Source organism: Papio anubis, chromosome X (assembly GCF_008728515.1).
Source record: "Papio anubis isolate 15944 chromosome X, Panubis1.0, whole genome shotgun sequence".
Lineage (NCBI taxonomy): Eukaryota > Metazoa > Chordata > Mammalia > Primates > Cercopithecidae > Papio > Papio anubis.
The window spans coordinates 117,100,728-117,122,689 of record NC_044996.1 but is presented as its reverse complement, the minus strand read 5'-3'; the positions used below and the strand labels follow the sequence as shown (position 1 = coordinate 117,122,689).

The window sequence follows — 21,962 nt, the reverse complement described above, 5'->3', positions numbered from 1 at the left end:
ACCGGGAGACAGAGGCCCTATCTATCTAAATGATTGCATTTCAAAGGAATGGCTCTCATCCTTCAGAAAGACACTTCTGAGTTGTAGGAGATGCATATACACCTCAAAGTGTCAGAGGAATGATTCACCATTGTAAGCCCTTTCTAGTAAATGCTCTAAGAAAGGGAGGTCAGGGGCCTATCTTCAGGTGTTGGCTGGAACAGTCAGTTCTTTTGAAAAACCTGAACTTTTCCAAAGAGGAACTTAAAAGGGGGCGGGGTCCCAGGGACATGACCTTAGGCTGCTAGAAGCCCTGCAAATGTTGGTCAGGTCTCAGCACAGGTGTTTGGATGGTGTGTTCTTACTGACAGTTTTTGCAGTTCTTAAACCTTGGAATTCTAATTGCTTTCAATTGGGTGAGACCTATAATCATCGTTTCCATTAAAAAGGGTCAACTCTGTATCTCCCGTTCTTCTCCCCAGTGGCTCTTTTTCCTAAATCCACAGTCAGAAGAGGGAAAAGATAAATACTCAGTTTTGTTATTTCCAAATTTGGGAGTTTGGTGAGAACTCCCAGAATATTTTTTAATTTACCAGGAGTTTCTTGGGTCTGGGATTGGGGAATGGAGTAGCAGTTGTGCTCCTCAGAGATGACCCAGAATATTATTTTTCCTTCTTTGGCCTCCACTTTTGGATTATTTGCCTGACAATATTGAACTTTACCTGATCTATGTGCTCCTGGAAAATAATGACTAAGGAGGCTGCCAACCCCTTTGTGTTACCAGAAGCAGCTACCTGCAAAGGACCAAACTGCTCTCGCATTTGCCAGCATAAGACCCACCTCCACCTTTCTTCAATAACTCCCTTGTTTTATAAAACCCCAGGTTTTCTTCCACTTTTTTGAAAAAAAAAAATCCTACCTAATAAATGTTCTCCCTACTGAAATAGCCTGAATAAGTCATTTCCTTAGTGCATTTTGTGTCTCATACGTCTTTCATATTCCTTACCTTAGTATATGATTCTACTCATTACTTGTTTTTAATTTTTTGTTTCTTTGTTTTATTTCCTTGGATATTGGCAGTGAGATTATGTGATAAGGTACTCATCTACCAACCTAAACTAGAAATCCAGCTGTAGCTTTTAAATCTTTATATTCTATATTGGGAAAACAACATTTAAAGATGACATGCAAACAAGATAGGGAACACAAACTGTTTTCCTAGACCATCTATGTGCTACTAACTTTCACTTGAGCCTTGTAAATGATGAGCCACTCAGACATTCAATTGTTTGAGATAAAAATACAATGATTTAATGCAGTAAATCTCAAAAATGGAGGGTGTCTTAGTCCATTTTCTGTTGCTTATAACAGAATACCTGAAACTGGGTAATTTATTTTAAAAATGTATTTATTTCTTACAGTTATGAAGGCTCAGAAGTACCAGATCACAGGGCTGCATCTGGTGAGAGCCTTCTTGCTGGGTAGAGACTCTGTAGTTTCATGGCAGTACAAGGTGTCACATGGTGAAGGGGTTGACCATGCTCACATGTCTCTTATAAAGCCCCCAGTTCCAATCTCATAGAAATTCATTAATCCATTAACCCATTAATCCATTAAGTCATGAATGGACTTTGCCCTCATGACCCAATCACCTCATAAAACCTGACCTTTCAATACTGCTACATTGAGGATTGAATGTGTTTTGGAAGGGACAAATATTAAACCATAGTGTTGAAGAAAAGAGTCAAACTCTGTAAAATATTTGAAGAGATCTATTCTGAGCCAAATATGACTGACCATGGCCTGTGACCCACACCTCAGGAGGTCCTGAGAACATGTACCCAAGGTGTTCCGAGTACAGCTTGGTTTTATATATTTTAGGGAGGCATGAGACATCAATTAAATACATTTAAGAAATACATTGGTTTGGCTCAGAAAGGCAGGACCTGGGGGCTTGGGGGATGGGGCTTCCAGGCTATAGGTATCTGGTTTACAATTGGTTGAGTTTGTCTAAAGACCAGGGATCCATAGAAAGGAAATGTTCAGGTTAAAATAAAAGATTGTGGAGACCAAGGTTCTTTGGAAATCTTACGGTGGCTGCCCTGAGAGACAATGGCTGACCATGGTTTCCTATTCAAATGTTTAAAAGGTGCTAGACTTTTAGTTAATCTCTTCAGGATTGCAAGGGGCTGGAAGAAAAAGATATAGTTATGTTAATAGAGATTCTTTACATATGCAGATTTTCTCCCACAAAGGGCAGCTTTGCAGGGCCATTTCAAGATATGGCAGAGAAATATGTTTTGGGGTAAAATATTTTCTTCCTTGTCTTGTAATGTTATGCCAGAATCATATTGGAAAGTAAGTCACAATGTATAGGGTTAAATAAAACCCATCTGATGAGAATTCATGGTTTGTAGGGCATGACTCCCCAGACCCCTTAGACAGAAATTTGGGCAAGATAAAAAAAATCAGAGTTTAGTCCTCAATAGCAAAGGGGCAGGAAGATTTGGTGAGAAAGCAATGAATATCACAAAATTTTTTTCTCATTTATTAGGGAAAACTCAATTCACATTCATCTGCTGCTTTTTCTCCCAGGCTATCTTGCCCCTCCTACAGTGGCCTGCTTGTGGTCTCTAAAATATCACAAACACATTCCTACCTCAGAGAGTTTGCACTTGTTCTTCCCTCTCTTAGAATTTTCTTATCCTATATATTGTCAAATAATAGACAAATCTAGATTTAGAATCACTTCTCAGCCTTCTGGCTAAGATCAAGTGTAGACTTAGTTAAGGAGGACTTTACTCAGAAGGATTACTACATGAAGAAGAGGGATGCTAATACAGTAGGAACAGTTCTTCTACCATGAGATCCGCAAGTATCTTCAGGTTTAGAAAAGAGCTGCTTTTTTTAACAGGGAGAAGTAAACCAGACTAGAAAGAAACAGGTGGGGGTAAAGGAGTAAGGAAATATGCTTTCTTCCTCCATCACTAGGTTGATAGCTTAGGCCTCTATGACAAAAGATAAACAAAAGAAAATTATACAAATGTATGTAATGTAAATTTTACATGACACAAGAGCCTTACCCAAAATAGGTAAACTTGTGTATTTTTATGCTTAGGCTTGGTGAAGAGTGGACAGTCATGGTGAAATATGATTGGAGGACAAAAGGGTATGATCTAATGGTAATAAACTGAGGGGAACTTAGCAAGACGTGTTTGTTCACTCTTTGTGCATCTGTGTCTACAGAGATAAGGATGTTCCTTTCCTCCAGATATAGGGAAGGCACTTCTCAAATCAGGCTCTTATGACCTTCATCGGGGAGAAGGGCAGGGGGAAAGTGAGAGGACCTTTCTGCTTCTGCTGTTTTCTCAAATGGAAGGTGCCATATTTTGTGGTATCGTATCTGGAGTCCTACTGGGGGAAAGGGAGGCGAGCGAGGGTGGTGTGATCAGATCAGATCATGTTTTACCCTGAAGTAAGCTTACTCTCAAAAGGGGTTGTTAAGGAGAGGTTGTATTCTGGCTCAGAATGAGAGTGGGTCAAATTTTAGGGGTCTGGGAGGAGAGAAACAACCAAATTTTGGTTAATAAGTATTTTGTTCCAATGGATCAGTACAGCCAAAACATTTCACCTGGTCATTTATGAGATGAAGAGTTAAATTGGGTGGGGAAGGTCTGTGTCTGACCCTGTCATAGGTAAACAGTAGGGGGGTGGGTATCTGTGAGTTTTATCTAAGTTTTATGTTTCTTTGCCATGATCCACTTCCCAGGATACAATGCATGGGAGTGGGGATTCTTAATCATTGCTATTTTCCAGGAGCAAGGGCTCAGGTAAAAGCAATGAATATAACAAAAGAATTTGTTGTTGCTGCTGCTGGTTTATATATTAGAGAAAACACGTGATTCATATTCATCTACTCCTCTCCTTCCAGCTCATCTTTCCCTTACTATGTGAACTGCTTGTGATAAACATCACAAGTTCATGCCCATTTCAGAGACTTTGTGTTTGCTGTTCCCATTCCTTGAATGCTTTTTCCTAAGATATCTACACAGCTTGCTCTATCTTTTAATTTCTATGCTCAAAAGTTATCACTTTAGAAAGATGTTTCCTTCCACCATATATAAAATAGTAACCTCTCCCCATCATTAAAATCTCTTTCTCACATACCTTGCCTTATGAACTAATACATAATAGGTACACAACATAAATGTTTGTTGAGTGGATAAATACATCTTTTGCACTTACTACCTGTCTTTTCAACTCTAATAAATGTTCTGTGAGGCAAACAGAGGTTATTTGGATGATTATACATTTGAATGGGAGTAGTAATCCAATTAAATGACAATATTTCCTTGTGATTCATTAACACGAGCAACCTATCTTTTATGGAGATGTAACCACCCAATGGGTTCACCTTGTCGCTGCCTAGACAGAGCCGATTTATCAAGAGAGGGGAACTGCAATGGTGAAAGAGAATTCACGCGGAGCCGGCTGTGTGGGAGACCAGCGTTTTATTATTACTCAAATCAGTCTCCTGGAGCATTTGGGGTTCAGAGTTTTTAAGGAAAATTTGGAGGGTATGGCTTGGAAAGTGGGGAGTGCTGATTGGCCGGTTTGGAGATGAAATCATGGTGGGTTGAAGTGAGCTCTTCTTGCTGACTTCTGTTCCTGGGTGGGATTGCTGAAGTGGCTGAGCCAGATTAACGGTCTGGGTGTTGTCGTCTGCTGCATCGGAATACAGGGTCTGCAAAATATCTCAAGCACCGATCTTAGGTTTTGCAACAGTGATGTTAGTCCCAGGAGCAATTTGGGGAGGTTCAGACTCTTGCACCCAGAGGCTGCATGGCCCCTCCACCATAATTTCTAATCTTGTAGCTAATTTGTTAGTCCTACAAAGGCAGACTGGTCCCTAGGCAAGAAGGGGTTTTTCAGGAAAGGACTATTATCAATTTTGTTTCAGAGTTTAAACTATAAACTAAATTCCTTCCCCCGTAGTTCAGCTTATGCCCAGAAATGAGCAAAGACAGCTTAGAGGTTAAAAGCAAGATGGGGTCAGTTAGGTCTGATCTCTTTGACTGTCATAGTTTCCTCAGTTATGATTTTTACGAAGGCTTTTTCAGAGATGGATTACACGCATGTATATGGTACTTCTAAAAGTAAGACTGTAGAATCTAAAAATAATTCATAGTGAAGATCTATCTTAATGATTATTTAAAGCTTATAACCAAACACTATTTTTAACCTTAGACAACTTCTATAAACAACAAAAAATCTGTGTTTTTAGGAGAGTGTCCAGATAGCCAAAACGTGATAGAGAATTCCATGCAGTCTGGCTTCCTCTATTCAACATACTCGTTTTTTTCTTCTGAAATTATTGATATTTAAAGACGTTTTTCTAAAGCTGAAAAAACATGATTAAAAAACTTCTTTTTTACAGAGAAGAGAAAGTAGGTGACATGTTTTTCTTTCTTCACTTTCTTTCAAAGGTGAAAGACATGGCCACTTATATTAAGCTTAATGCATTTCTAATTACAGCTTTCCTTCAAGTAGAATACTTTTCATCTACATATTTGAAGTCAATTTTTCACTTCCTATTTAATTTTACATATTTTATTGGTAGTATAAATGCATCATTAAAAAAGTTTTACAAATACTACTTATTCTTGTAAGGTCTATGTTGAAATCAACATAACCTCAAATCCTGAAATCTAAGAAGCAACCAAGATTTTGAAATAACTGCATGTCTGTTTTTAAGGACATACTTTTATTTTCTCTGAACAAGCCTCTTGTAGGAATTAATGAGGGCATTTATAATGCAATTTGTTCTTTCTCAGAGAAGGCATTATCTCTGAAAAGAGTAAGAATAAGATGTAACTCTATTCATTAGTTCCAATTCACACAAAAGTTGTGAGAACTCTCCAGACAAGGGTTTACAGAAAAAACATTAAATGGATAAAAGATTTTACATCCAAAGTAATTGAGGATATAACACAGGGCTATGATTATCACCCCTTATTAGGACTTGCCACTCAGGAATATAAATTCTATACAAACATTAACTAACTAAAACCTTCAAACTAACTTTATGAAATCCTCAACTGCTTTGGCCTTTGTTTAAAGCTGTGCAAGCAGATGGACTTAACGTAACAGAAAAATATCCATGGCCACTTAATCTACAACTGCCAAAAAATGTCTTCATTATTTCAAATATCTTTATTGAGGTATAACTTATATACTATAAAATTCATTTCTGTGTACAATGCAATGGTATTAGTAAATTAACAATGTTATGCAACCATCTCCATATTCCAGTAGAACATTGCCGTCATTCCAAACATTTCCCCCGTTCCCATCTACAGTCAATCCCCATTCCCAGCTGCGGCCTTACATAGTCACAGATCTGCTTTCTGCCTGTATACATTTGCCTCTTCCAAACATTTCATATAAATGGAATCATACAGTATATAGTCTTTTGCATCTGCCTTTTTTAACTCAGTATGAGATGTGTTTGAAGTTCATTCATATTGTACATGTATCAGTAGTTTATTCCTTTTGATTGCTGAATAGTATTCCACTACATAAACATACTGCATTTTGCTTATCCATTTGCCAATCAAGGGACATTTGGATTATTTCCAGTTTTTTTGCTATTATGAGTAATGCTGTTAGGGACATCCAATTACATGTCTTTGTGTGGATATATGTTTTCACTTCATTTTGGTAGAGTTTTAGGAGTGCAATTGCTGGTGTGTATGGTAAATTTATGTTTAACTTTTTTATTTTTATTTTTATTCGTATTTGGGGTACAGGTAGTTTTTGGTTACATGGATAGGTTCTGTATTGGTGATTTCTGAGATTTTGCTGCTCCTATTAGCCAAGCAGTAAATTATCTTTTGTATTTCTGTGGTATCAGTTGTAATATCTCCAGTTTCATTTCTAATCGAGCTTACTTGGATCTTCTCTCTTCTCTTCTTGGTTAATTTCACTAATGGTCTATCACTTTTGTTTATCTTTTCAAAGAACTGGATTTTTGTTTCATTTATCTTTTGAATTTTTTTGTTTCAAGTTCATTTAGTTCTGCTCTGTTCTTTGTTTCTTTTCTTCTGGGATTGAGTTTAGCTTGTTTCTCTGGTTCCTTGAGGTGTGACATTAGGTTGTCTGTTTGTGTTCTTTCAGACTTTTTGATGTTAACTTTTAAAGAAACTGCTGAACTGCTTTCCAAAAAATAAAAACCAGAAATACGTGAAGGTTCCACTTCCCCTATGCTTTTGCAGACACTTAGTATTTTTGTTTTTTTCAATGTGGTCATTCTAGTAGGCATGCAGTGGTATCTTTTTGTGGTTTTAATCTTTATTTTCCTAATAAGTGGTGATGATAAGCATATTTATCTTCACCACTATTAACTATTCATGTATGTTCTTTGGTGAAATGTCTATATGAATTTTTTGCCCATTTTTAATTGAGTTGTTTTTCTTATTATTGTAAGAATAGATATCTGAATACAAGGCCTTTATTAGGTGTATGATTTGCAAATATGTTGTCCCCAGCCTATAACTTGTCTTTTCATTTTCTCATTGACATCTTTTGCAGCACAGAAGTTTTTAGTTTTATAAAGCTCAATTTATCAAACTTTTCTTTTATGGCTCATGCTTTTGTGTTGTATCAAAGAACTCTGCCAAATTCAGGGTGATAATTATTTTCTTGTTTCCTTGTAGACATTTAATAGTTTTAGCTCTTAAAGTCTATGTTTCATGAATTACATTTTAGGCATGGTATGAGATAAGGGTCTAAGGTCATTTTTTTTGCACATGAGTGTTCAATTGTGTCAACATCATTTGTTGAAAAGATTATCCTTTCTTCCATGAATTGTTTGATATCTTTGTCAAAAATCAGTTGGTCATATATTTAAGGGTTTTTGCTTCTGGTCTCTCAACTCTATTCCCATGGTCTATATGTTTATCCTTATAGCAGTATAGCATAGTCTTGATTACTGTGTTTTGAAATCAGGAAGTGTGAGTCCTCCAACTTTCTTCTTTTTCAATATTCCTTTGACTATTCAGAGTTCTCTGCATTTCCATATAAATCTTAGGATCAGCTTGCCAATTTATACAAGAATTCCTGCTGGACTATTGATAAGGATTGTGTTGAATTTATAGATCAATTTATGGGGAATTTCCATCTTTACAATAATGAATATTCCCATCCTTAAACATGACTGTCTCTCAGTTAATTTATTTATTCTTTAATAATTTAGCAATGTTTTGTAGTTTTCAGTATACAAATCTTATTTGTTCAAATTTAGAACCTCCAGTACAAAGTTGAATGGAAGCAGTGAGACCAGATTTTCTTACGTCCTTGTCTTGTATCTGATCTTCGGATGAGGTAATTCAGTCTTTCACAATTAGTATGATGTTAACTGGGGGGTTTTCATAGATGTCCTTTATCTCTATTATTATTTGAAGCTGCCATAACACATAAACTATATGTTCTTATTTGGACTTACTTTTCTCTCCTCTTCTTAAAATCATTTGCCAATATCAGCTTAGGTAGTCATCATGGAATTTTAAAAAAATGGGTAGGAATTTGATGATGAGTAAAAAGAATACTGCAAGGTTAATGCAAAAATATTACTAAAACACAACAGTATCCAATATATTTAGGTATATATAACGGTCTTAACTTTGTCCATGGCAAAATTTCAGTGATTTTGTGAAGATTCTGAGAGTTTTTAGAGCACTGTTGATAACTCTGGATATAGTTATATACACCAACTCTTTTCTGAACGTTCATAAGTTAGATTTATTTAGTCTTTACAACATTTATAGTTATACATATTACTAAAATATGCAATTCACATATTTGTTATTTTCTAAAGCAGGAAAACAAGGCATATATGTACAAAGTCAAAGATGACTTTATTTACTTTTTTTTATTATACTTTCAGTTCTAGGGTACATGTGCACAACATGCAGGTTTGTTACATATGTATATATGTGCCATGTTGGTGTCCCTTGCACCCATTAATTCATCATTTATATTAGGTATATCTCCTAATGCTATCCCTCCCCCACCCCGACAACAGGCCATGCATGGTGTGTGATGTTCCCCTTCCTGTGTCCAAGTGTTCTCATTGTTCAATTCCTACCTGTGAGTGAGAACATGCGGTGTTTGGTTTTTTGTCCTTGCCATAGTTTGCTGAGAATGATGGTTTCCAGCTTCATCCATGTCCCTACAAAGGACATGAACTCATCTTTTTTTATGGATGCATAGTATTCCATGGTGAATATGCACCACATTTTCTTAGTCCAGTCTATCATTGATGGATATTTGGGTTGGTTCCAAGTCTTTGCTATTGTGAATAGTGCCACAATAAACCTAAGTGTGCATGTGTCTTTATAGCAGCATGATTTATAATCCTTTGGGTATATACTCAGTAATGGGATGGCTGGGTCAAAAGGTATTTCTAGTTCTAGATCCTTGAGGAAATGCCACACTCTCTTCCACAATGGTTGAACTAGTTTACAGTCCCACCAACAGTGTAAAAGCATTCCTATTTCTCCAAATCCTCTCCAGCACCTGCTGTTTCCTGACTTTTGAATGATCGCCATTCTAACTGGTGTGAGATGGTATCTCATTGTGGTTTTGATTTGCATTTCTCTGATGGCCAGTGATGATGAGCATTTTTTCATGTGTCTGTTGGCTGCATAAATGTCTTCTTTTGAGAAGTATCTGTTCATCTCCTTCGCCCACTTTTTGATGGGGTCATTTTTTTTTCTTGTAAATTTGTTTAAGTTCTTTGTAGATTCTGGATATTAGCCCTTTGTCAGATGGGTAGATTGCAAAAATTTTCTCCCATTCTGTAGGTTGCCTGTTCACTCTGATGGTAGTTTCTTTTGCTGTCCAACAGCTCTTTAGTTTAATTAGATCCCATTTGTCAATTTTGGCTTTTGTTGCCATTGCTTTTGGTGTCTTAGACATGAAGTCCTTTTCCATGCCTATGTCCTGAATGTGTGCCTAGGCTTTCTTCTAGGGTTTTTATGATTTTAGGTCTAACATTTGATCTTTAATCCATCTTGAATTAATTTTGTGTAAGGTGTAAGGAAGGGATCAGTTTCCAGCTTTCTATATATGGCTAGCCAGTTTTCCCAGCACCATTTATTAAATAGGAATCCACTTTCCCCGTTGCTATTTTTGTCAGGGTTGTCCAAAGATCAGATGGTTGTAGATGTGTGGTATTATACAGAAGGCTCTGTTCTTGTTCCATTTGGTCTATATCTCTGTTTTGGTACCAATGCAGAGTGTTGTTTGGTTACCATAGCCTTGTAGTATAGTTTGAAGTCAGGTAGCGTGATGTCTCCAAAAGCTTTATTCTTTTTGGCTTAGGGTTGTCTTGGCTGGCAATGTAGGCTCTTTTGGTTCCATATGAACTTTTGTAGTTTGCAATTCTGTGAAGAAGTCATTGGTGGCTTGATGGGGATGGCATTGAATCCTATAAATTACCTTGGGCGGGTATGGCCATTTTAATATTGATTCTTCCTATCCATGAGCGTGGAATGTTCTTCCATTTGTTTGTGTCCTCTTTTATTTCACTGAGCAGGTGAACATGGACCTCCTTGAAAGTGTGCATCCCTTGTAAGTTGGATTCCTAGGTATTTTATTCTCTTTGAAGCAATTGTAGAATGGAGTTCACATGATTTGGCTCTACATTTTGTCTATTGCGGTGTATAAGAATGCTTGTGATTTTGCACATTAATTTGTATCCTGAGACTTTGCTGGAAGTTGCTCATCAGCTTAAAGGAGATTTTTGGGCTGAGACAATGGGGTTTCACAGAAATAATCATGTCATCTGCAAACAGGGACAATTTGACTTCTTCTTATCCTAATTGAATACCCTTGATTTCTTTCTCTTGCCTGATTGCCCTGGCCAGAACTTCCAACACTATGTTGAATAGGAGTAGTGAGAGAGGGCATCCCTGTCTTGCGCCCATTTTCAAAGGAAATGCTTCCAGTTTTTGCCCTTTCAGTATGATATTGGCTGTGGGTTTGTCATAAATAGCTCTTATTATTTTGATATACATTCTGTCAATACCTAATTTATTGAGAATTTTTAGCATGAAGGGCTGTTAAATTTTGTCAAAGGTCTTTTCTGCATCTATTGAGAGAATCATGTGGTTTTGTCTTTGGTTCTGTTTATATGGTGGATTACGTTTATTGATTTGCGAATGTTGAACCAGCCTTGCATCCCAGGGATGAAGCCCACTTGATCATGGTGGATAAGCTTTTTGATGTGCTGCTGGATTCGGTTTGCCAGTATTTTATTGAGGATTTTTGCATGGATGTTCTTTAGTGATATTGGTCTAAAATTCTCTTTTTTTGTTGTGTCTCTGCTAAGCTTTGGTATCAGGATGATGCTGGCCTCATAAAATGAGTTAGGGAGGATTCCCTCTTTTTCTATTAATTGAAATAGTTTCAGAAGGAATGGTACCAGCTCCTCTTTGTACCTCTAGTAGAATTCGGCTGTGAATCCGTCTGGTCCTGGACTTTTTTTGGTTGGTAGGCTATTAATTATTGCCTGAATTTCAGAGCCTGATATTGGTCTCTTCAGGGATTCAATTTCTTCCTGGTTTAGTCTTGGGAGGGTGTATGTGTCCAGGAATTTATGCATTTCTTCTAGATTTTCTAGTTTATTTGCATAGAGGTGTTTATAGTAGTCTCTGATGGTAGTTTTTATTTCTGTGGGATTGGTGATGATATCCCAACTTATGTGCACTGCATTGTCTATTTGATTCTCTCTTTTCTTCTTCATTAGTCTTACTTCATGGTCTTTCAATTTTGTTGATCTTTTCAAAAACCAATCCCTGGATTCATGATTTTTGAAGGGTTTTGTATCTCTATCTCCTTCAGTTCTGCTCTGATCTTAGTTATTTCTTGCCTTCTGCTGCTACCTTTTGAATGTGTTTGCTCTTGCTTCTCTGAGTTCTTTAGGTGAGTGTTAGGGTGTCGTTTTAGATCTTCCTGCTTTCTCTTGTGGGCATTTAATTACTTCTCGTTCCCTCTACACACTGCTTTAAATGTGTCCCAGAGATTCTGGTATGTTATCTTTGTTCTCATTGGTTTCAAGAACATCTTTATTTCTGCCTTCCTTTAGATTTACATGCACCCAGTAGTCATTCAGGGAGCAGGTTGTTCAGTTTCCATGTAGTTGGCGGTTTTGAGTTGAGTTTCTTAGTCCTGAGTTCTAGTTTGAAGTTGCACTGTGGTCTGAGACAGTTTGTTACTCAATTTTCACCAATTTCTTGTGCAATTTACTTTTGAGGAGTGCTTTGCTTCCAATTATGTGGGAATTAATTTTGGGGTAGTACGATGTGGTGCTATGAGAAGAATGTATATTCTGTTGATTTGGGGTGCGAGTTTTGTAGACGTCTATTAGGTCTGCTTGGTGCCAGAGCTGAGTTCAATTCTAGATGTCCTTGTTAACTTTCTATCTTTGTTGATCTGTCTAATGTTGAAGCAGTGGGGTGTTAAAGTCTCATTATTATTGTATAGAGTCTAAGTCTCTTGTAGGTCCTCTAAGGACTTGCTTTTATGAATCTGGGTGCTCCTGTATTGGGTGCATATATATTTAGGATGGTTAGCTCTTCTTGTTGAATTAGTCCCTGTACAATTATGTAATGGCCTTCTTTGTCTCTCTTGATCTCTGTTGGTTTTAAAGTCTGTTTTTATCAGAGACTAGGGTTACGCCCTGCCTTTTTTTGTTTTCTATTTTCTTGATAAGATCTTCCTCCATCTCTTTATTTTGAGCCTATGTGTTTCTCTGCATGAGATGGAGTCTCCTGAATACAGCACTGATGGGTCTTGACTCTTTCCAATTTGCCAGTCTATGTCTTTAATTGGGCATTTAGCCCATTTTATATTTAAGGTTAATATTGTTGTGTGTAGAATGTGATCCTGTCATTATGATGTTAGCTGGTTATTTGCTCATTAGTTGATGCAGTTTCTTCCTAGCATTGATGGTCTTTTACAATTTGGCATGTTTTTGCAGTGGCTGGCTGGTTGTTCCTTTCCATGTTTAGTGCTTCCTTTAGGAGCTCTTGTAGGGCAGGCCTGGTGGTGACAAAATCTCTGAGTGCCTTGCTGCGAGGTTTTATTTCTCGCTTCACTGATGGAAGGCGAAAGCGGCTGGATGAAATTCTGGGTTTTAAATTCTTTCTTCTTTAAGAATGTTGAATATTGGCCCCACTCTCTTCTGGCTTGTAGAGTTTCTGCCGAGAGATCCGCTGCTAGTCTGATGGGCTTCCCTTTGTGGGTAACCCGACCTTTCTCTCTGGCTGCCCTTAACATTTTTTCCTTCATTTCAACTTTGGTGAATCTGACACTTATGTATCTTGGAGTTGCTCTTCTCGAGGAATATCTTTGTGGCATTCTCTGTATTTCCTGAAGTTGAATGTTGGCCTGCCTTGCTAGGTTGGGGAAGTTCTCCTGGATAATATCCTGCAGAGTGTTTTCCAGCTTCATTCCATTCTCCCCGTCACTTTCAGATACACCAATCAGATATAATCTCCTGGTGTGCCGTTTACTAAGACTATTGGAAAAGTGCAGTATTAGGGTGGGAGTGTTCCGATTTTCCAGGTACCATCTGTCATGGCTTCTTGGCTAGGAAAGGGAATTCCCTGACCCCTTGTGCTTCCTGGGTGAGGTGATGCCCTGCCGTGCTTCGGCTCACACTCCGTGGGCTGCACCCGCTGGCCAACAAGCCCCAGTGACATGAACCCAGTACCTCAGTTGGAAATGCAGAAATCACCCATCTTCTGCATTGCTCAGACTGGGAGCTGTAGACGAGCTGTTCCTATTCGGCCATCTTGGAACTGCACCTGACTTTATTTACTTTTATTGAACTAGGACCTTGATACACACAAAGACACACACACAAACACACACACACAGAATAACTACAGTAATATTTCCTGTTGCTATTTATATCTATGCTTAAAATATAATTGGCTTTAAATGACAGCACACTTAAAAAACCAAACAGTATATAAATGTATGTTGTGAAAAATAACTAGACAAACAATGCTAGTTTCTTATATAACACCTGCCCTCACAATTTTATGAGATAAACTTTTTTGTTCAGGATACTTATGTGCCCCTTTAAGAATGCATACTTCTACACATTCCTTTGCAGTTAAAGGTGGCGTTGTGCCTTACCTTGGGCTATCAAGACAGAAGCAGGAGTTCCTAGGCGGGGGTTCCCTAAAATTATTTTCCTGATAAAAATGAAGAGTGTCAGGTAGCATGCAAATTTGCCTTTCACCTTTCCTCATGTTCTTGCTGCCTGGAATGTAGACTAAATTCTTAGGGATCGAACCACCATCATTGCAGTACTAACCACTAAAAACTGCACATCTGATTGCCAGGGGCTGGGACTGGGGAATGGCAAGATGTTGACCTAGGATACAAAAGTTCAGTCAGATAGCAGAAATAAGTTCTGGAGATCTGTTGATAGCATGGCGACTATAGTTAATAATAATGTATTACATATTTCAAAATAGCCAAGAGTAGATCCTAAATGTTCTCATCATAGAAAAATGATAAGTATGTAAGGTGATAAATATGTTAATTTGCTTGATTTATTCATTTCACAGTGTGTGTGTATAAACATCACATTTTATACTATAAATATCTATAATTTTATTTATCAATTAAACCTTAATAAAGCCGAAAGCAGGAATGTAAGGCAGGGAGGAAAACACTATCTCAGTTTCTTGAACAGGTGCATTGACTTACTTGCCCATTCATTGATCCCCTGTTTTGTGAAAATCAATAAATAAACTCAAAATTTGGTTAAGACACCATGGTCAACTTCTGTTACATGCTGTTGAATACTATCCTAAAATAAAACACCTTCCCACAACCAACCTACATTGCTCCAGTCTCCCTTCCCAGAGGTACCTGCAACCACCCATTACTGTTGTACTCTTCCAAATAAATTTTATGCGTTTTATTTAACTTTAAATACGTGATTTCTAGGTAAGAATTTCATCAATTTCTTAAAATTTATGATGCATTTTGAAGACACTAGAATACCTCCTGGAAATGTTTAACATAAATCTTATTTACATTCTCTATATAAATTTAAAAGTAAAGCATTTCTAGCAATTGAATCTTGATTTGGAATATGAGGAATACATTTTTTGGTATTTTTTCATCTAAAAAGAAGGCTTAGAGAACAATCGAGAAAACAGTTGACAATCTTGGAAACTTTTTTCAAGAGCACAATCTTTGAGGGGGCAGGAGCAAAATCTGGTACTAAGGATTCGAGAAATTATAATAGTTGTGTAATATATATGACTTTAAAACACCCTAGTGGCAGGGATTTCTGTTGCTGACTGTGAAAAAAGTAGCCTGTATCAGACTAAGCCTCCTACAGAGACAAATTATAGTCTAAATAAAATATACAAAATAATTTTATGAAGCCATCAAAGAGCAACCATGACAGAACAATAGGGACCAAGATCTAGAAAGTGGGGGCGTGAAATGAGCCTGGAGATGCATTTGGTGACATGTTTCCTCTAAAGGCATTTGCTTATATTCATTAGATCTAGAGGCCCAACCAAAAGTAGTAGTCTAGAATTTGCAACAGTCTCATGAGGATGGAGAGGCAAACGTTGGAGCTCAGAGCTACAAAGGCAGCCTATACTTCAGGTGCCAAAACCTTAGAATTTGATAATATTAAAGAACCCAACACCTGCACTCAATTTTCCCTTAAAAAATGAATGAAGTGAAAGGCCAAGAAACCTAGAAAAAAAATCAGCTGCTAAGGGGCTATAATGCCAAGTAGGAATTTAGGCAGTCTCATAGTGCTAGAGAGAGAAACACTGGAGTCCAGTGCCTGCCAAGGTGGAAGCCCCTGAATTAGTATGCTCTAGGAATAAGGAAAACAAATGTAAATCATATTTCCCAAAGCCTAAACTACAGCCTTGAATCTTTTAATATAGGATGAAATTGAGGTGAAATAGACAAGCTTGTAATAACAATAGAATATTTTAACACATCTCTCTCTGCAATCAATAGAATAAGCAAAAAAAAGAATCAGTAGAGAATATTACAAAATTCTTAATTGACATATATAGAACACAATACTCTAAAACTGCAAAATGTACTTTTATATCTTAACATTTTTACCCTTATAAACTAATAATCAGACTCAAAGACATTAAGCAATTCCAAAATTACATAAGATTATCCTCTGAAAGGCTTCAGTTTCAAACCTGAATTTCACTCCAAAATCCATGCCCTTTTCTCTAAGCCATAATACTGTGATAGATTTGAAAGTGATATTGCAGTGTTTTGCATGACACCAGACTTTCCTGTTATGTTATACTTTTGAGCAATTTGTACATGAAGAGATGCTTTAGTGGGGAAAAAGCACACACATAAAAAGCATATTTTAAAAAAGAGTTCCATGGCCTATTAAAATGGGTCCCAATCCAGTGTGACTGTGTCCTTACAAAAAGGGATAAGTTTGGAGAAAGACATGCATACAAGGACTATGCCATGTGAGGTTAAAGGCAGAGTTGGGGTGATGTTTCTACAAGCCAAAGAACAGCAAATATTTCCAGCAAACCACCAGAAGCTAGAAGAGAGACATGGAACAGATTCTTGACAGTCTCCAGAAGAAGCCAGTCCTGGTGACATCTTGATCTTGGCCTCCAGACTGTGAAACAATAAGTTTCTGTTGCTTAAAAAAAAGAAGAAAAGGAAAAAAGAAAAAGAGTGGTTTACCTCTCTACTGGCACTTCTCTGTGTAATTTAGCACTTAAAAATTCAATTGTCATGAAATCTCCTCAATTTTTTTAATCTAGTGTTTCCTAAACTTGTTTTATCTCATATTCAACCTCACACAAACATACTTTTTTTTGCATAAAGTCTATTAAGTAAATACCATATCATGAAAATTACAGGGTTTTAAAAAAGTGTATCTGGAGACCTTTCTCAATAATAACCTCTCCCCAGTGTAACTTTGTTGCTTTGCTTCAGAGAATCTCCTAACTTCTCCAGTGAAGAAACATTTATTTTCCCAGATATTATAATCTCTTGGGGTAGAGTAGAATGAATGGGGAGGAGGGAATAAGATAATATTAACTGTAAAAGCTTCTGGAGCAGGATCTGGTGCCTTTATTACTCTCTCCACTGAGTCTTGATGGCTGGTAAGGAAAAACAGTAGAGATTAAAAGGGTCCAGTGTCAGATGAGACAAGTGGATTGTAGTTAACTTGATGGCCGTGCCTTTGTCAGTCTTCAGAGTGCCTGTTATAACTCTCTTGTCTATATTTCTGTCTCACTCCAATCTTCTTTTGTGATTTTGCACAATTTTTACCTCTTCTGTAAGAACACACTTGAATAATAGAAATGATCAGGAAATGGTTTTTGTATTTGTACTACCTCTCTATACAAACATACACCCAGCCTTGGGACCCCCTTTTAACTGATTTGTTTCACAGAAGACTTTATTATAAAATTCTGATCATATGTAAGAATTTTTAAAGTTTTTGGTAGTTAATGTTATTGCTTAAAGGAAAGCTTACAGTTTTTTTGTTTTTTTTTTTGAGACGGAGTCTTGCTCTGTCGCCCAGGCTGGAGTGCTGTGGCCGGATCTCAGCTCACTGCAAGCTCCGCCTCCCGGGTTCCCGCCATTCTCCTGCCTCAGCCTCCCGAGTAGCTGGGACTACAGGCGCCCGCCACCTCGCCCGGCTAGTTTTTTTTTGTATTTTTTAGTAGAGACGGGGTTTCACCGTGTTAGCCAGGATGGTCTCGATCTCCTGACCTCGTGATCCGCCCGTTTCGGCCTCCCAAAGTGCTGGGATTACAGGCTTGAGCCATCGCGCCCGGCCGCTTACAGTTTTTAAATTCAAATATCACAAGACAAAAACTTCAAATGAGTCATAAAAGAGAAAATACAGTATTGCCAAAATAAATCTACAATCGATATAAATGCAGCTTTGGAAGATCTAAATAAAAACTTTTCTACAAAAGTGAAAAACGTTCATATCCAAAGTTAGGAAAGGCAGTCTTCCTTCAAATGCATTTTTTAAATGTATCAGTCTGAAAATAATTAATTCCAGAAAATGGCTTCAAATGCATTGTCATTCACAGGAAAATCATCATTAGAATCATTCAGATTCACTCCTACCTTTCAACTCATAAGACAAAATTAGACACAATGGCCTACTTAAGGAATACACACACACACACTAGCAGGTATTATAACTTTGAATTTTTGATTCACCATTGATAGCACAGTGAGGAGCATAACATAGGGCAAATGTTTTGAGAATTCAACAAACCATGTCAAGTTTTTTGTAATGAAATTCTTCTGAAATTCATTTTTTTAATTACAAAATGTGTACTTTCTCAATAAATGATAGTTTATATAAGTCTAGGAAACAAGTGTTCCTCAACAAAACTATGGGGATTATTTACTGGACTTTCTTTATGCCTGTATTAAATCAAACCCATTCCATAAATATTTATCAACAGCTGTGTGCCAAGACGCATGCTACCTGTTGGGGGATATAAAGAGTCACAATCTATTGAAATCTGGTGAGTTCATCTTAATTAGAGTTGAGGTCACACTGCAGTAGAAAATGTTTCAATCGTGTTTTAAAGTATAAAAGGAAACTTTCACGTTTGGAAATCTTCCAGGTTTCATGGACATTGTGTCATGATTTTTTTCAAAGTTATACATGGGCTTTCAAACTATGAATTGGTGCAGGTATTTAGTATCTTTTTTTTTTTTTTTTTTTTTTTTTGAGACTGAGATCTGGCCACTGCAGCTCGAGCCTGGAGTTCACTGGCCATATCTCAGCTGCACTGCAAGCCTCCCAAGTAGCTGGGACTACAGGCGCCCGCCATCTCGCCCGGCTAGTTTTTTGTATTTTTTAGTAGAGACGGGGTTTCACCGTGTTCGCCAGGATGGTCTTGATCTCCTGACCTCGTGATCCACTCTTATTCTCCCCCACTCCAATCTATCGTGTTAAAAGGCATTTGAAGGTGAATGACTTGCATCATGAATAAACTCAATTGTTCAGCAGACAGCTCTTTAATTACAAATCTTTAAATGTTTGGGAGGACTGCATTTTACTTAAATTCCCTTCATACAATGACAAATTATGAAAATACAACTTTTGTATTCTATAATTAAGAGAAGATATCGCTTAAAAAAGGCCAAAATACATATTCTTTTTTTAACTGTATACAATGGTACATGTTTACCTGCTGTCTTTTCCATAACATTTAAAGTCATTTATGCAGTGAAGATGGCAAAGTGTCTTGCTATTAAAAAATATATTCTTTCTGCAGTACAGAACACTTTAACAAAGTAATGCTGGATATGTTTCAAGTCAGTAACTCTAATGGCATTCTTCAATTTCTCATATTACTAACCCCTCAGAACAAAAGTGCCACTATTAATAGGGTTCAGATATTCTCACTAACTCATTTTGATTTCCATTGAAATCTTTTCTTCATATTACGTGGACTTTCTAAAAAGTCTCCAAGCTCTTTACATATCGGATGTGAAGACTAAAGTCAGAAGCTATTTATTTGGGAAATGAATTATCCTAATCTCTTGCAGACATTTCTATACTATAAAAACATAGGAAAGAAATGAAGAATAACAACAGGAGGGACAAACGAGCAATGACAAAACTGAAGCCTGGTTTGAATGAGATAGTTTTCGATTTCCAAATGAGGATTTAATGGTAAAATTCAGGAGTATTCAAAACCAGGTGTCTACTTTATAGTTGCTAAAATGTAATGAACTTGCCTTGTTAAATTGGCTTAGGAATTTATAGTGTCAGTTTTCACAATTCAAAACTATATAGAGAACACACATTTTAAATCAACTAATCAAATGCATTCTTTAAATTCCTCAGTATATACTAATGTACCCAGCAACGTGTTAGGCCAGTGGTTCTCAAACTTTTCCTTACTTGAGTCTGCAGGTAGGCTTGTTACCACGCAGATGAGCTTTAATGCCACAGCTTCTGATTCAGTAGGTCTGGGGTGGGGCCCAACACTTTGCATTCTAACATATTTTCAGGTGTATTAGGCTGGCATTACAAAATACCACAGTCTTGGGTGGCTTAAACAACAGAAATTTATGTATCACAATGCTGGAGACTGGGAAGTCTAAGGTCAAGATGCTGGCAGGGTGGGTTTTATTCTAAGACCTCTTCTCTTGGCTTGTAGCAGGCTGCCACCTCCATGTGTGCTCAAGTGACCTATTCTTTGTGCATGGAGAGAGAGAGAGAGAGAGAGAGAGAGAGAGCACGTGAGTGAGAGAGAGAGAGATCTCTATGCTATCTGTTCTTCATCTTATAAGGACACCAGCCCTATCCCTATCAGATTAGGGTCTCACTCTTTTGATTTCATTTAACCTTAAATACCTCCTTAAAGGTACTATCTCCAAATACAGTCACATTAGGGGTTAGGGCTTCAATATATGGATTTCTGGAAAACCCAATTCAGTCTATAACACCAGGTGATGCTGCTGCCATGGTTCTAGAAACCACACTTTTGAGAACTAGTATATTAGATACTGTGATGAATACAAAAGTATATTTGCAAAGGCTACTGTCCTCAATAAGCTTCTGCTGTTTTCAAGAGAAGAGTCTAACAAATATAAAATATGTAGAGGGCAAACAAAAGGTATAAATGCTTCATTTTATGCATACGTCAAAATATAAAGTATATACATGAATTAAAAATTGGACACGAGGTTCTTATGAACACCTTGCAGTTGGTAAGATATCAGATAGCACTAAAATTGGTAAGATTTTGAAAGTTAATGTGAAAAAATTATGGATATGAGGAATCAACAAGGCAATAATGTGGAGTTTGGAATAAGTGGAGTATATTTGAATGGAAAGAGTAAGACGATTTTGTTTGAAGAAAAATTTGTGTGGATTATAATGGGAGATAAGGCTGATAAATTGGATTGAACTAGGAGAGTAAGAATTATAGGATCTGTAAGTTCCCAAGAAAAAGAAAACATGATGAAATTGGAAAAATGAACAATGAACAAGAATGAGATCTAGGTGGTTCAGGGAAGTATCTACATTTTACATGCTCTCTATTTTCTCTTTGTTTGCTGTGTTTCCAGAATTTGTAAATTGCAAAATTTTGATGACTGTTAAGAGAGCTTATTTCTTTGAACCATAATGCATGAAAATCATCTGTAACTCTTGGCTTGCAAAAAGGAATCCACAATCTTTCTCCATATTACAAATTATATAATGTCAAGTAAGAAAGTGCAAAATAATTATGAACAGAATTTTGTCTCTTTATATTCATTCAACATCATCACCAAGAAATTACTTGTCTAGAATTTGGCTGACACTTTGGAAATGTACATAACTTACTCATATTACAGAGTTTAACTGTATTTCTAGTGTATATAAATATGCTCTTATGACGCATTATTTTGTTTGGTTTCCGTTCTCAGTAGGAATAATAGATATTATTTTCCCTATGGTTTTATTCTTAATGGAATGAATTATACTTATGATTTTATAGTTATGTCATATATATTTGAAATCAATGTTTTTAAGGTAAACCTGGAGAATAAAAATTAACAAATATACTAATGTACCTCAAGGACTGTATTATTAAAATTTATTTTGCAACCTTTATTTGGATTAATTAAAAGTAGAGATGTCTTAGTTATACCATTTTATAGTTTAAAAAAATAACCTCGCCCCAAAATGAAACTCAAGTCTTTCATGGTGCGAAAGAGAGGACAATCTCATTGTCAATCTGTGTGCTCAGAAAAACTCGTTTTAATGGAGACAAAAGTATAATGCGTGAAGAAAGCCTGTGCTTCTTGGAATTCCTCTTGTAACTTTTTCTACAAACAGAAGTTTCTAGTGAATATAATGTCACAAATATAGTGTTGGTGAAGGGAACCACAGTTGTGTTGAA

General features: G+C 36.8%; 1 long non-coding RNA gene across 1 annotated transcript in view; it reads left to right on the top strand.

The window, feature by feature from the left end:
- LOC108583877 overlaps positions 1–21,962 on the top strand; it is a 321,421-nt gene that overhangs the window by 268,771 nt on the left and 30,688 nt on the right. The window contains exon 2 of the long non-coding RNA XR_001898697.1: positions 8,282–8,361. This is a non-coding gene — a long non-coding RNA (uncharacterized LOC108583877). The remainder of the gene's footprint in view (positions 1–8,281; positions 8,362–21,962) is intronic.